The sequence below is a fragment of the Tamandua tetradactyla genome, chromosome 1 (genome assembly GCF_023851605.1).
Source record: "Tamandua tetradactyla isolate mTamTet1 chromosome 1, mTamTet1.pri, whole genome shotgun sequence".
In the NCBI taxonomy this organism is placed as follows: Eukaryota; Metazoa; Chordata; class Mammalia; order Pilosa; family Myrmecophagidae; genus Tamandua; species Tamandua tetradactyla.
Window position 1 is genome coordinate 197,699,554 of NC_135327.1, and position 13,033 is coordinate 197,712,586.

General features: G+C 38.7%; 2 long non-coding RNA genes across 2 annotated transcripts in view; one reads left to right on the top strand and one right to left on the bottom strand.

The window, feature by feature from the left end:
• Positions 1-5,855, bottom strand: part of LOC143674742 (uncharacterized) — a 51,034-nt gene extending 45,179 nt beyond the window's left edge. Inside the window, exons 1-3 of the long non-coding RNA XR_013171194.1 lie at positions 5,770-5,855; positions 3,351-3,427; positions 3,225-3,257 (exon numbers count right to left, since the gene is read on the bottom strand). This is a non-coding gene — a long non-coding RNA (uncharacterized LOC143674742). The remainder of the gene's footprint in view (positions 1-3,224; positions 3,258-3,350; positions 3,428-5,769) is intronic.
• A 29-nt stretch (positions 5,856-5,884) lies between these two features.
• LOC143687789 (uncharacterized) lies at positions 5,885-6,842 on the top strand. The gene is made up of 2 exons (XR_013177686.1): positions 5,885-6,009; positions 6,323-6,842. It is a non-coding gene; the product is annotated as an uncharacterized LOC143687789 (long non-coding RNA).
• Positions 6,843-13,033: the final 6,191 nt, after the last annotated feature.

Genomic DNA, 13,033 nt, shown 5'->3' on the forward strand with positions numbered 1-13,033 from the left:
GTTGTGATTTTCCCATGAGATGCTAAAGCAAGCCAGAACCTGGAGAGAGCCAAGAGAAGCCAGGGAATGAAATTCTCCCCCAAAGAAGCAAAGTAAGGGACTCCCATAGGAACAGAGGCTGAAAGCAATGAAGCCTAGAGCTAGGGACCTGCAGAAGCCAGACATGTGCCTTCCCAGCTGACAGATGTGTTTCAGAGAGCATCAGCCTTTCTTGAGTGAAAGGCTCAACCTCTTGTTGGCTTTAATTTGGACATTTTCTCAGCCTTAGAACTGTAGATTTGTAGCTTATTAAATTTCCTTTGTAAAAGCTGTCCCATTTCTAGTTTATTGCATTCCAGTAGTTTAACAAGTGAATACAACCCCCTTTGGTCAAGAAGTGTTTCTCAATCCCATGGTGAGACTACTCGAATGAAGTATTTGGGGACAGGGGAGGACATTTCAAGATCCAAATCCGTGAAGGATAAAGAGTCCGAGAAAATCTGGACAGAAATTATGTTTTCAGCCCTGAGTCCCATCTGTGAGGAAAATAGTAGCAGGAGGCCTGATCTTTGCCTGGGGGAGGCGGCAGACTGGGGCAACTGGAAGAATCACATTGAGCCAGATTTTGAGGGGCAAAATGAGGGCATAGGAACCACACAGCTGCAGCCCCGCTTGGTCAGTTGCTACCAGGGCTCCATGAGATAATTCAACCCTACCCTATCAGAGGCACTCAGGGCTCAGAGGTAATTCAGCCTGGCCAGGTCAGATACAGCTGGGAGTTAGAGGTAGTTTAACCCCACCTGGTCAAACATTGCCTCAGCTCTGAGTCAAAAGTTTCTGAGGCCAATTAAGTCACTGAACAGCACCACCTGCCGAGTAAGGCAGAAAATGCAGGGGAGTTACAAGACTTACCAGAGATCTCCAGGCCCTATCCCAGGCTCAATATGAGCTGGTGTACACACCAAACACTGGTACCTGGCTCTATTTTGGCTGAAAAACATGGACAACCCAACTGTCAAGGCGGTGCCCTTTAATATAAACCCAGGTTTTGCAGGACAGTGAGAAAACAGATCACCCCTGGGCTGACTGTTAGCTGATAAAGTAGAAATTCTCAGTCCCACAATCCAAGGCCTTTCCGCATGGGAACCTGGGAAACACCAGAAACATTGTGTTCACAGGCAGGGTCTCAGTCAAGGTTACAATGTCTACTCTCTACCCTCAGTGGGAGGTAACAGCACTCATAGAAAAGCAACAGCCTTGGCTGGATTTTAGCCTGGTTGGGTCCTGGCCCAGTGCTCTGTCACAGTTGGGGAGAGACAGGGTTATAGGAAAGAAACGGCCCAAATATACAAACTGCTGAGAAGACAGAGAAAATGTACTCTGGCAGACTACTTTTCTAAACCTCAATGCAAACTCAAGCAAATATAAAATCTTAGGCTAACAAGCGCAATCAACTTTCAAAATAATATTATCAAGATAGTCAACTGCCTAGACAGCAGCAGAAAATCATAAAGCACATGAAGATGCAAGAAGAGATGGCCAAACCAAATGACCAAATTAAAAAGCCAGAGGAGATGCAGACCTTGGAACATCTAATCAAAGAAGAACATGCAAATTTCCAAAATGACTTCAATGAGTTATCCTTTTGGAGGATAGCTTTGCTGGATAAAGAATGATTGGCTAAAAAATTTTTCTCTTTCAGAATCTTAAAAATGTAATACCACTGCCTTCTTACCTCCATGATGGCCATTGGATAGTGAGTATTTAGTCTTATGTGACTTCCCTTGTATGTGGTGAATTGCTTTTCTCTTGCTGCTTTCAGGACTGTCTTCTCTTCAGTATTTAACAATCTAAGTAGTTAATGTCTTGGAGGGAGTCTTTTTGGATTCATTCTTTTGGAGTTCATTGGGCTTCTTTAATTTGCATACTTACATCTTTTATAAGGGTTGGGAAGTTTTCTCCAATTATCTCTTCCAATAACTTCCTAGCCCCTTACTCTTCTCCCTCTGGGACACCAGTGATTCTTATATTTGTGCATTTCATGTTGTCCATCTATTTCACTGAGATCCAATTCAAATTTTTTCTTTTCCTCATTTGGTTTTTTTTTTTGTTTTTTTTTTTGTATTCAATTACCCTGTCCCCTAGTTTGCTTATTCTTTTTTCTGCTCCTTTAAATCTGCTATTATGTGACTCCTGGATAGTGTTAATTTGATCTACAGTATCTTCATTTCCATACAATTTGCTGTTTTTCTATTTATTCTTTCAAATTATTTTTTTCTCCTAGTGTCTTTTGATACCCTTTATGTCTTTCAAAGAATCAAAAAGCAAAGCCCCTGGAACTAATAAGTGATTACAGTGAAGTTTCAAGATACAAGGTTAATATACAAAAGTCAATTGCTTTCCTATATATCAGTGATGAACAGTTGAAACACGAAATAGAAAACATAACACCAATTACATTACTTCCAAAAAATGGAATTCTTAAGTATAAATCTAACAAAATATTTTCAAGATTTATATGAGAAAAACTGCAAATTCTGATGAAAGAAATCAAAGATCTAAATAAATAAAAAGAGATATAGTCCATATTTGTGCATAGGAAGAATCAATATTATTAAGTTGTCAATTCTTCCCCATTTTATGGATTTATCCCAACCAAAATCCCAGCAAGTTATTTTTGGATATTGTGACAGTTTAGGTTCCGGTGTCAATTTGGCTAGGTGATAATGCCCAGTTGTCTGGTAGGCAACACTGGCCTGACTGTTGTTGGAAGGATATTTCATGGCTGGTTGATAAACCAGAAGGCTGGTTTATTAAATCATCAGTCAGTTGATTGCACTGTGGCTGATTACATCTGTGATCAACTAATTGCATATCTCCTGCAAACAAGATACTCCAATCAGTTGAAGGATATCAAGGAAGAAGAGAAACTTTTTCACTGCTTCTTCAGCCAGCAAACCTCTCCTGTGGAGTTTGTCAAGACCCTTCGTTGAACCTGTCAGCTTCACAGCCTGCCCGATGGATTGTGGAGTCTTTCATACCCATGGTTGTATGAGACACCTTTATAAATCTCATATTTACAGTTATCTCCTGTTGGTTCTGTTTCTCTAGAGAAATCTGACTAATACAGATATTGACAAAATGATTTTAAAGTTTATATGGGAGCTTTAAAGACTCAGAAATCTAACACAATATTGAAGAAGAACAAAGTCAGGGGATGGATAGTACCTGACTTCAAGACTTACCATAAAGCTACATTAATCAAGACAATATGGTATCTGTAAAAGAAAAACAGATCAGTGGAATAGAACAGATCAATAGAACAAAATACAGAGCCTAGAAATAGTTCTACACAAATATAGTTAACTGACCTTTTACAAAGAAGTAAAGGCAATTCAGTGGATAAAGAATTATCTTTTCAGCAAATGGTGCTGGATCAACTGGACGTCTATATGCAAAAAAAATGAATTTAGACACAGACTTTATAATTTTCACAAAATTAACTCAAAATGGATTGTAGACCTAAATATAAAATGCAAAACTATGAAACATATAGAAGAAAACATAGGAGAAAATCAAGAAGACCCTGGGTTTGGTGATGACTTTTTTTTTTTTTTTTTTTTTTTTTTTTTTTTTAAAGGAAAGACAGAGAGAAGGAAGGAAGGATAGAAGGAAGGAAGGAAGGAAGAAAGGGAAACATTTTTTAAACATTTTCTTGTTTTATTGTATTCTGTTTCTCCGTTTTTGTTACATGGGCTGGGGCCGGGAATCGAACCGAGGTCCTCCGGCATAGCAGGCAAGCACTTTGCCCGCTGAGCCACCGCGGCCCGCCCTGGTGATGACTTTTTAAATACAACACCAAAAGCATGACCCATGAAAGAAAACAAGTGAAAAATTGGCCTTCATTCAAACTAAAAACTTCTGCTTTGTGAAAGACACTGCTGAAAGAATGAAAAGACAAACCACAAACTTGGAAAAAATATTTGCAAAACACATATCTGATAAAGAGCTTGTATCCAAGGTATACAAAGAGCTCTTAAAACTCAACAATAGGGAAACAAACAACCCAATTAAAAATGGGCAAAAGATCTGAACAGACACTTCAACAAAAAAAGATGTACAGATTGAAAATAAGCAGATGAAAAGATACTCAACATATGTCATTAGGGAATTGCAAATTAAAACAATGAGATACCACTATGTACATATTGTAATGGCTACAATCCAAAAAATGGAGACTACCAAATGCTAGCAAGGACATGTAGCAACAGAACTCTCATTCATTGCTGTCAGGATGCAAAATGATATAGCACTTTGTAAGACACTCTCACAGTTTCTTATAAAACTAAATATAGACTTAAATATATACTAGGTTGAACAGTGTCTTCCCAAAATTCATGTTTACCTAGAACCTGTGGGTGTGACTTTATTTGAAAATGGGTGAGATTAGGGTGGGCCCTAAATCCAATATCACTGGTGTCCTTATAAGAAGATGGAAATTGGAACACACACACAGACACAGAATGAAAAACACTGTGTGAAAATGGAGTCAGAGATTGGAGTGATAGCTATGAGCTAAGGAATGCTGAATTATCTACAGTCACCAGAAGCTAGGAGAAGATATATGAAATGGTTCTTCCCTAGAAACTTCAGAGGTAGCATGGCTCTGCAATCTCCTTGAGTTCAGATGACCTTCAACATGTGAATAGACAAACAAACTATTCATACAATGGAATATTATTCAGCAATAAAAAGATATGAGCTATCAAGCTATGAAAATACATGGGGGAAACTGAAATGTACATTGCTATGAGAAAGAAGCCATTCTGAAAGGCTGCATACTGTATGTTTCCAACTATATGACACTCTTGAAAATGCCAGACTATAGAGACAGTGAAAAGATCAGTGGTTACCAGGGGTTTGGGGTGGGGGAAGGAAGGAAGAATAAATAGGTATAGCATAGAAGATTTTTAGGACAGTGAAATTGTACTATAGGGTACTATAATAGTGGATACATGACAGCATGTATTTGTCAAAATACAGCAGTATGGCACAAAGAGTGAGTTTTAATGCAAACTATGGGCTTTAGTTATTGTGCAATAGTGATTCATCAATTGTAACAAATATGCTACACTAATAGAAGATATTAATATAGGAAAAACTGGGAGTGGGTATGGGGGGATATATATATAGGAACTCTGTATTTCTGTTCAGTTTTTCTGTAAGCCTCAAACTGTTCTGAAAAATCAAGTCTATTAAAAAAGACTTGTACATGAATATTCATAATATCTTTATTCATAACCCCAAACTTAAAGCAACTCAAATGTCCACCAAGAGGAGTATTTGTAGCATTTTGGAAAATATTCATACATTGTCAACTTAGCCTTAAAAACAGTGTACTGGATCCACAGAGCAATGTGGATGAATTCTAAAACATTATTTTGAGCAGAAGATGCAGACACCAAAGAATGCATTCTGATATGTTTCATTTTTATGAATTCCATGATGATAAAAATCACAACAGAGGCTGTAGATGTGGGGAAATAGGTATTGATTGAATGGGTACAGTGGTTATTTTGGGGGTTGATGGACATGATTCACATCTTAATAGGATTGTTGGATACTGTGGGTATATATAAGTTCAAAAAAACTTAAGTCAGTCATTTATTTAAGACTGGCCCATTACAATGTATTTTGATTTACATTGATCAAAAAATAAGGGAGGAAAAAGAATGATTTTACAAAGTAATGGAGATAAGCACATTTAATTTTCTGAATCTAACTCCATACCATATCACTAATGATCTGTCCAGACTACTGGTTGGTGGTTCGGTTCCAGGCAGAATGCTGGGGGTTTCTCTGTGCTATGATGTGGCTGGTGCTTCCATGGTTACTGGAAGAACCCTGCAACTCTTAATGGAGCTGGACTTTGAGCTGATCCATGGAAAGCTGCAAGAGGTGGTGGCAGAGTTGCTGCCCCATGACTTGAGTCCAGGCCTCCCATTCTACGGTCTCCAGTGGGAGACTGTGGTATGTCCACCTGTCATTGGCATTTTGCTGGGTCTCTTAATTTTGTTCAGACTTGTGCAGTCTGTTAGAAGCTGGATTTATATAAGGCATGAAAAACAGCTTGCGAGCATACTGGCTGTACTGATCAAAGAGAAATGTCAGCTATTTGGCAAGCTCAGTGCTGCTCAAAAGAAATATGCAGAGATGGAGTCAGTTTTAGAGAACACCAGGCTAGACAAAGAGTCTTTAAATATAAGTAGCCTTGTTGACAGCTACAGAAAGGAAAAGGGAGTGAAAGCGATGCTGATGCAGGAATTAATCTCCCTGATTTTAGAACTGAAGGAAGAGATCCAAATTCTCAAAACAAGAAGCGATGATAGGAGAGATGCTACAAACAGTGGAGTCCCTAGAAGAGGTCACGAGAATCACCACATCAGAAAAAGCATTTCCTAACTCAGTGTGTTGCCCGGATCCAACCGCTGATTGTCCCTCTCCCAGGAGTGGGTCTTCATCTTAAAGCAGCACTATTCCCTCCCTTCACCCAGGCCTCCCCATCCTCCAGGCTGAGTTCACCCACCTTGACTTCCATCCGAGGATCACTGAGACCAGTGGATTCAAGAGAACGCCATGCAAGGGCTGGAGTTCTTCCACCTTCATATCCATGGAACAGAAGGAGGTCCTCCAAGATCAGTTTCTCCTTTTGTATTTCCAGGAACACACCCAGGAATGTGGGACTCTCTCTTCACTGAAAGTTTCAATTATCACTCATTAGCAGTGAAAGAAACTGCTGCTACTTAGGAGACTTTATTTTACTCAAATTAAAACAATTAAACTATATTTCTCAAGACTATTCATTAATTTTGTAAGTGAATTCTTTTTATTTTATTCTCTATATGTTACATATGATATAATTGAAAAATAATGTGCAGTTTAGCAATAAGAAGTTTTAAAAAGTGAACAACAATATTAATTTGCCGGAATGTATTCCCAGCAGTCATGAGTCACAAGTAAAGGTAACTGTTTATACTGAGTATGTATGTGTTAGTTAACAAATAAAGTAGATTTCTTTTGGGATGAAGTTAAACACTATGCTTACAGAGAAATTTATGTAGTTTAATACTATATTCTAAATTAATAAAGGTTAACAAATAAAACAGAAGTGATGAATTCACATGGGGAAAATATTATCAGTATCCCAGGATGCAGAAGTGCTTATGAAGGAAAGAAAACACGAGCTTGGTGTTAACCTGCCTAGACGTCTTTCCACAGCAAACTTAAAGTCACCAACGGTAAGAGAATCCCTCCCCAGAGGGAGATAACTTTTCTGTAACTCCCCTAATTTCCTTACAGTTCTTTCTTAATGATACCTATTATTAAAATGTCATGTTCCTCACAGAGGAGCAAACGGTAAGACAAATGGCTTAGGGATAAATATACCACAGGGCATCTGGGCCGAGGGATTTATTGATTCTTAAATCTTCTTGTAAAGCAGAGGAGAAAAGAAACAATTATGTGCAGAAAAGCATGTTTTAATTTTTTAAATAGTTCCATCACATTTTATACTTGAATAATAGAGCAGACCCAGGGATGCCTCGAAGAGCTTTTTGTTTTTCCTGCCTGCATTCCTTAGGTATCCTCAAGTCCAGAGGTAAAGTATTCTGTTGCACCCACCTTCAAATACATTTAGCACGTATAATTGCATACTTACCTATCACTTATACAGAGAACGAGCTTCCTTCCTCCAGTTCTAACACAGTGCCACACATGAAAGAGCCCTATAAATGTTTGATGGAGAAAGGAATGAATGAAAATCATTTTTGAAGCAAAAGCCTGGGAGAAGGGTAAGTGAATCTGGGAAATTCTCTTTGCTGCGTGAAGAAGGAAAATGCACTCTTCCTGTGTTCCAGGGAAAGCCAGGCTCTGTCTGGCTTTTTATGATGAAGAGCAGTTATATTACACATCCTGAGATATGAGTGCATTAGTTTTCTTCCAGCCCCTTCATCCCAGCCTTACCTTCCAACTCTTACCCTGATTTCTCCAAGCTAATGTGCAGCTACTCTTGGGCAGTGAAGACATGGGTTAAAAAAAATCGTCTTATAAGTGGAGGTTCTTACAGATCTGATAAGAAAAACAATGAGCTTCTTGTGTTGGGTGATGTTATGTCTGCTTTATGGGGTACTTGGGTGTTATTCTACCACACGTCAGGCTCACATCTGACCAATACCTCCATCCTTAGTAAGAAATGCTGTATGTTCAGGCCTGTTGGTGAGAGCCCAGAATAGACCAACTTCAAAATCTTCTTTCCTGCTGCTGCCGCTTCTGACCCTTGATGGATGAGGAGAACAACTGTGCTGGTTTGAAAGGAAGTATGCCCTCTAGAAAAGCCATGTTTTAATCAAGATCCCATTTCATAAAGGTAGAATAATCCCTATTCAATACTGTATGTTTGAAATTGTGATCAGATCATCTCCCTGGATGATGTGATTTAACCGAGTGGTTGTTAAACTGGATTAGGTGACGACATGTCTCCACCCATTTGGGTGTGTTCTTGATTGGTTTATTGGAGTCCTATAAAAGAGGAAACGTTTTGGAGAATAAGATTCAGAGACAGCAGAAAATGCTGCAGCACCACGAAGCAGAGAGTCCACCAGCCAGTGACCTTGGGAGATGAAGAAGGGAAACGCCTCCCAGGGAGCTTCATGAAACCAGAAGCCAGGAGAGAAAGCTAGCAGATGATGCCATGTTTGCCATGTGCCCTTCCAGCTAAGAGAGAAGCCCTGACTGTGTTCACCATGTGCCTTCTCACTTGAGAGAGAAACCTGAACTTCTTCGGCTTTCTTGAACCAAGATATCTTTCCCTGGATGATGCCTCAGATTGGACATTTCTATAGACTTGTTTTAATTGGGACATTTTCTCGGCCTTAGAACTGTAAACTAGCAGCTCATTAAATTCCCCCTTTTAAGAGCCATTCCATTTCTGGTATATTGCATTCCGGCAGCTAGCATACTAGAACAACGACCATCAGCCTTTCAAGCCTAGGTTGACTGAGGTTCTCTGGACTCTGCTTTTTTCCCAGATGTTGGCTCATCCTTGGGCTGGGCTTTGTTGTGGCAGCAAAGTAGCTGCTGCTGTTCCAGGCACCACATCTACCTTTTGTGCCATTTGGAAAGAGAGAGCATCTTTCTGGCTAGTGTCAAAGTGTAGTAGTGAAGCTTCTTACCCCAAGGCCCCAGAAATCGCCTTTTTGCATCTCATACAACCCATTACGAACAGATCTGTAGACCCAGGGGTTTAAGCCTATCAGGCTCCATTCTTACAGCTGAGGGTAGCATTCCATTTTCTCTGCTTTCCATGAGTTGCTTGAGGGAGAATGGGTATCTGAAAATCAGGGCACAATTACCAAGAAGAGGAGGGGATGAATATTGGGCAGCTCAAATAAATGCTGGACAGTCTAAAGCAGCAAGGCCTTATTATAAGCACTCAATTTTGACCAAACTATTAGTTCAAACTTGCAGGAATTACCAATAATCTGTTTGACCCAGGCATTACAGGTTGATGCTCAGTCTAGGTCAACTGAGACTTGGGTTTGTGAATGTATGTGGTCATGTTGTTACCTGCTACCTGCTCTGTTGGGGCTGTGGGTAAGCCTGGAATCCACAGAAAGTAGAACCTGGGGCAGAATCATTAGTACTTCATTGTGGAATATGTTACCAGGAGATGAGGGCCAGGCAAATGAAGCAGGAAATGTTAAAGTCAATATGAGAATGGGTTATTTACTGTCGAGCAAAAGTGGTGATTGGTTGCACTCTATTCCTTAGGCCAGCCTAAGAAGCTGTATGGGTGCCTCAGAAACATGATTCCAAACTGAGGTGGAGATTATATTGGAGGGCAGACTGTGGTCTATGATTCTGCCATTAGTGTCAAACTATGACTATATGCAGCACAATGGGACAAAAGCTGTGGCTCAGGAACAGGGAAACTCCTATAGATGAACCCAGTTTGATTCTCCACTTAATTTCATTTTCCTTCTAGTCAATTGAATGCAAATAAGTAATCCATTTCAAATTTGTGGTTTGTGTCAGACAAATAAGGAGTGAGTGATTTAAAACTTTGTGAAAATATATCAAGTAGACAAGATGACTTTATTTGCAATGTACCAAATGGTCATAAAATGTAGTTATTATTTACAAATGCAGACTCTTTTTATATAAAAGAAAGTAAGGACCTTGAGAACAGCTGTTTTCACAGACTTTAGGTAAGAATCTTTTTTAAAGATATTGATACTGTTTTAGTTTCCTAGACTCCTGAAAGCAGTTACCATGAAATGCATTGGCTTTAACAATGGGAATTTATTAGCTTACAGGCTTACAATTTTGAGGCTGCAAAAAATGTCCAAATAAAGGCGTCATCAAGGCAATGTTGTCTTCCCCAAAACTGGCTGCTGGTGATCCTTGGCTCCTCTGGCACATGGTAATGTCTGCTGGTTTCTCCCTTCTTGTCTGGGTTTTGTTGGTTTCACCTTCTTGCTTCCATAGTTTTCTCTGTCTTTGTCTGAATTTCATTCTCTTATTAAGGACTCCATTATGAGAATTAAGACCCATGCTGGGCCACATCTTAACTGAAGTAAGCTCATCAAAATATCATACTGACAATGGATCCACACCCACGGGAATGAATTAACTTTAAGAAAATGCTTTTCTGGAGTCTATATAGTTTCAAAGCACCACAGATACATTCAAACAAAATTTATCTATGTTTTACTTTTGAAAGATTGTTTTTTACCCCCCAAAAGAGTCTTCTGTTAGTAAATGTTAGAGTTTTGCCACAAGGTTCTGACAAACATTGAGTTTGTCCTTCAGAATTTATTTTCATTTTTCATTACAAAGTATATTGGTTGTTTATATATAGTATACCCAAATACATCAAATTAATTAAACAGAGATAGCTTGTAAGGCAATTTTAAGTAATGCCTGCACTGCAGCTTGCTTCTACTTTGAAACTTTAAAATTTAAATAAAATCCAATTCCAGAAATCTTGAAGAATAATATAAATATTTAGTATAGAATTTCTGAAATAATGGAACAGGAGTTTTCATAGAGAAATCTATATCTTAGCATTCCCCTTTCCCCTTATATCAGAGTTTTAGTTACAGAAAACAGTTAGCTTTTAAAAAAGAGTGGCCTCAGAATATCCTGTAGGGCCAGGAACATAGGATATGTAGTAGATTGAATTATGTATTCCATCAAAAAACATTCTCTTTAAAAATTCTTTATGTATTTTTTTTTTACCATACCATCCATCCAAAGTTTACAATCATTAGTTCACAATATTATCACATAATTTTGCATTCTTCACCATGATCAATCCTAAAACATTTGCATTACTCCAGAAAAAGAAATAAAAAGAAAAAAGAAAACCCTAAACATACCCCTTATCCCTCCCTTATTAACCCTTAGAATTGCATTCTACCCAATTTAAAGACACGCAATAAAGGTAAGTTAACTAAGACGGTGTAGTATTGTTAGAGATGGATATATGGATCAGTGGAATGGAATAAAACATCTAGAAGTAGATCCATACAACCATGGTAACCAACTTTTTTTTTTCTGTATAGCTAGCTATACAATCATTATCAAAGATCGGGGCTACTAGATTACAACTCAGTAATTTCTGGTATTTCCTTCCTGCTGTTCTAATACATTAGAAACTAGAAGGAAATATCCATATGATTTTCTCTGTTACACCTTCTCCTTCTCATTTAATCATTCTCTTAATCCTCAGGGATATCTGGGCAATGAGCATTTTAACTTCTTTGTGCAGGAAAGGGGTGTTGACCTTATGGGATAGAAGTATGAAATTGGTTGATTTTCTTAGAGATACCGATACCTGTGTTTCAGGGCTTATCTGGCATAGTAGCAATTTGGGGGTCTTAAGTTTCTGAAAAAAGATAAATTTTCTAGATAAAACATTTGTAGAGTCTTACAGAGCCCAGGGTTTTCTTTAGGATTTTCAGGAATACTGTTAGCTGGGACTAGGTATACTATGGCAATTTGCAATATCTGGCTGAAGCTTGCGTACGAGTAGCCTCCAGGGTCCCAAGTTACTTGGGAGACTTACATTCTTGTGAGTCATTTTTCACAAAATGGAAGGTAGTGATTTTATTTGCAGATATAATAAAAAAGAGAGAGAGAGGGGCCACATCTAAGCAACAAAAGAATTCTCTGGGGATGACACAGGCCTAGCTCTAAGTAAGCTTAACTTCACCATTGTAGAAATAAGTTTCATAAGGGCAAGCCTTAAGATTTAGGACTTGGCTTATTAAATTGAGAGACCCTAATGCTTGAGAGAATATCAAGAATTCCTCAGGTGGGGAAGATTAATAGTTCCACATTTCCCCCCAGTACCTCAAGGGGACTTTATGAATACTTTTTCATTTCAAAGACATTCTTAATCTCAATCTATATTCCTGTGGGAATGAATCCATTATAAATAGAACCCTTTGAAGATATATTAGCTGTTAAGGTTTGGACTCATTGAGGATCTGGTGTGGCTAACTGAGTCATGATTGTTCTTAACCTGTATTACTATAGAACTTATAAAGAGAGGCCAGAAAAAGCTGCAGGGAATAGCCAAGAAGTCAGAAAAAGCCACAGGGAGTCACCAGAAGCCAGATGTCAGCATAAATGAGAAGAACATGCATAGCCGTTGACATGTGATGCGAAGTAGAGATACAAATCAAGGAACTGTAAAGATTGTGGCAAGCCAGCACCAAAAATGTGATAGACTTTGGGGTAAAAACATGGCCTCGCTGACTTTTTGATTTTGCACTTCTAGCAGTCCAAATCATAAGCCAATAAATTCCAGTTGTTAAACCAATCCATTGTGTAGTATTTGTCATAGCAGCTCTGGCAAACTAAGACAGCATATGTACAAACAAGTCAGGAGCAAAACAGGAGAAATGTCTAATCAAATGCAGACCTCCACCCACTGTTGCTGTTACCCATCACCCAGAACCTCTGCTGCCAGAGATTGGACACTAAAACC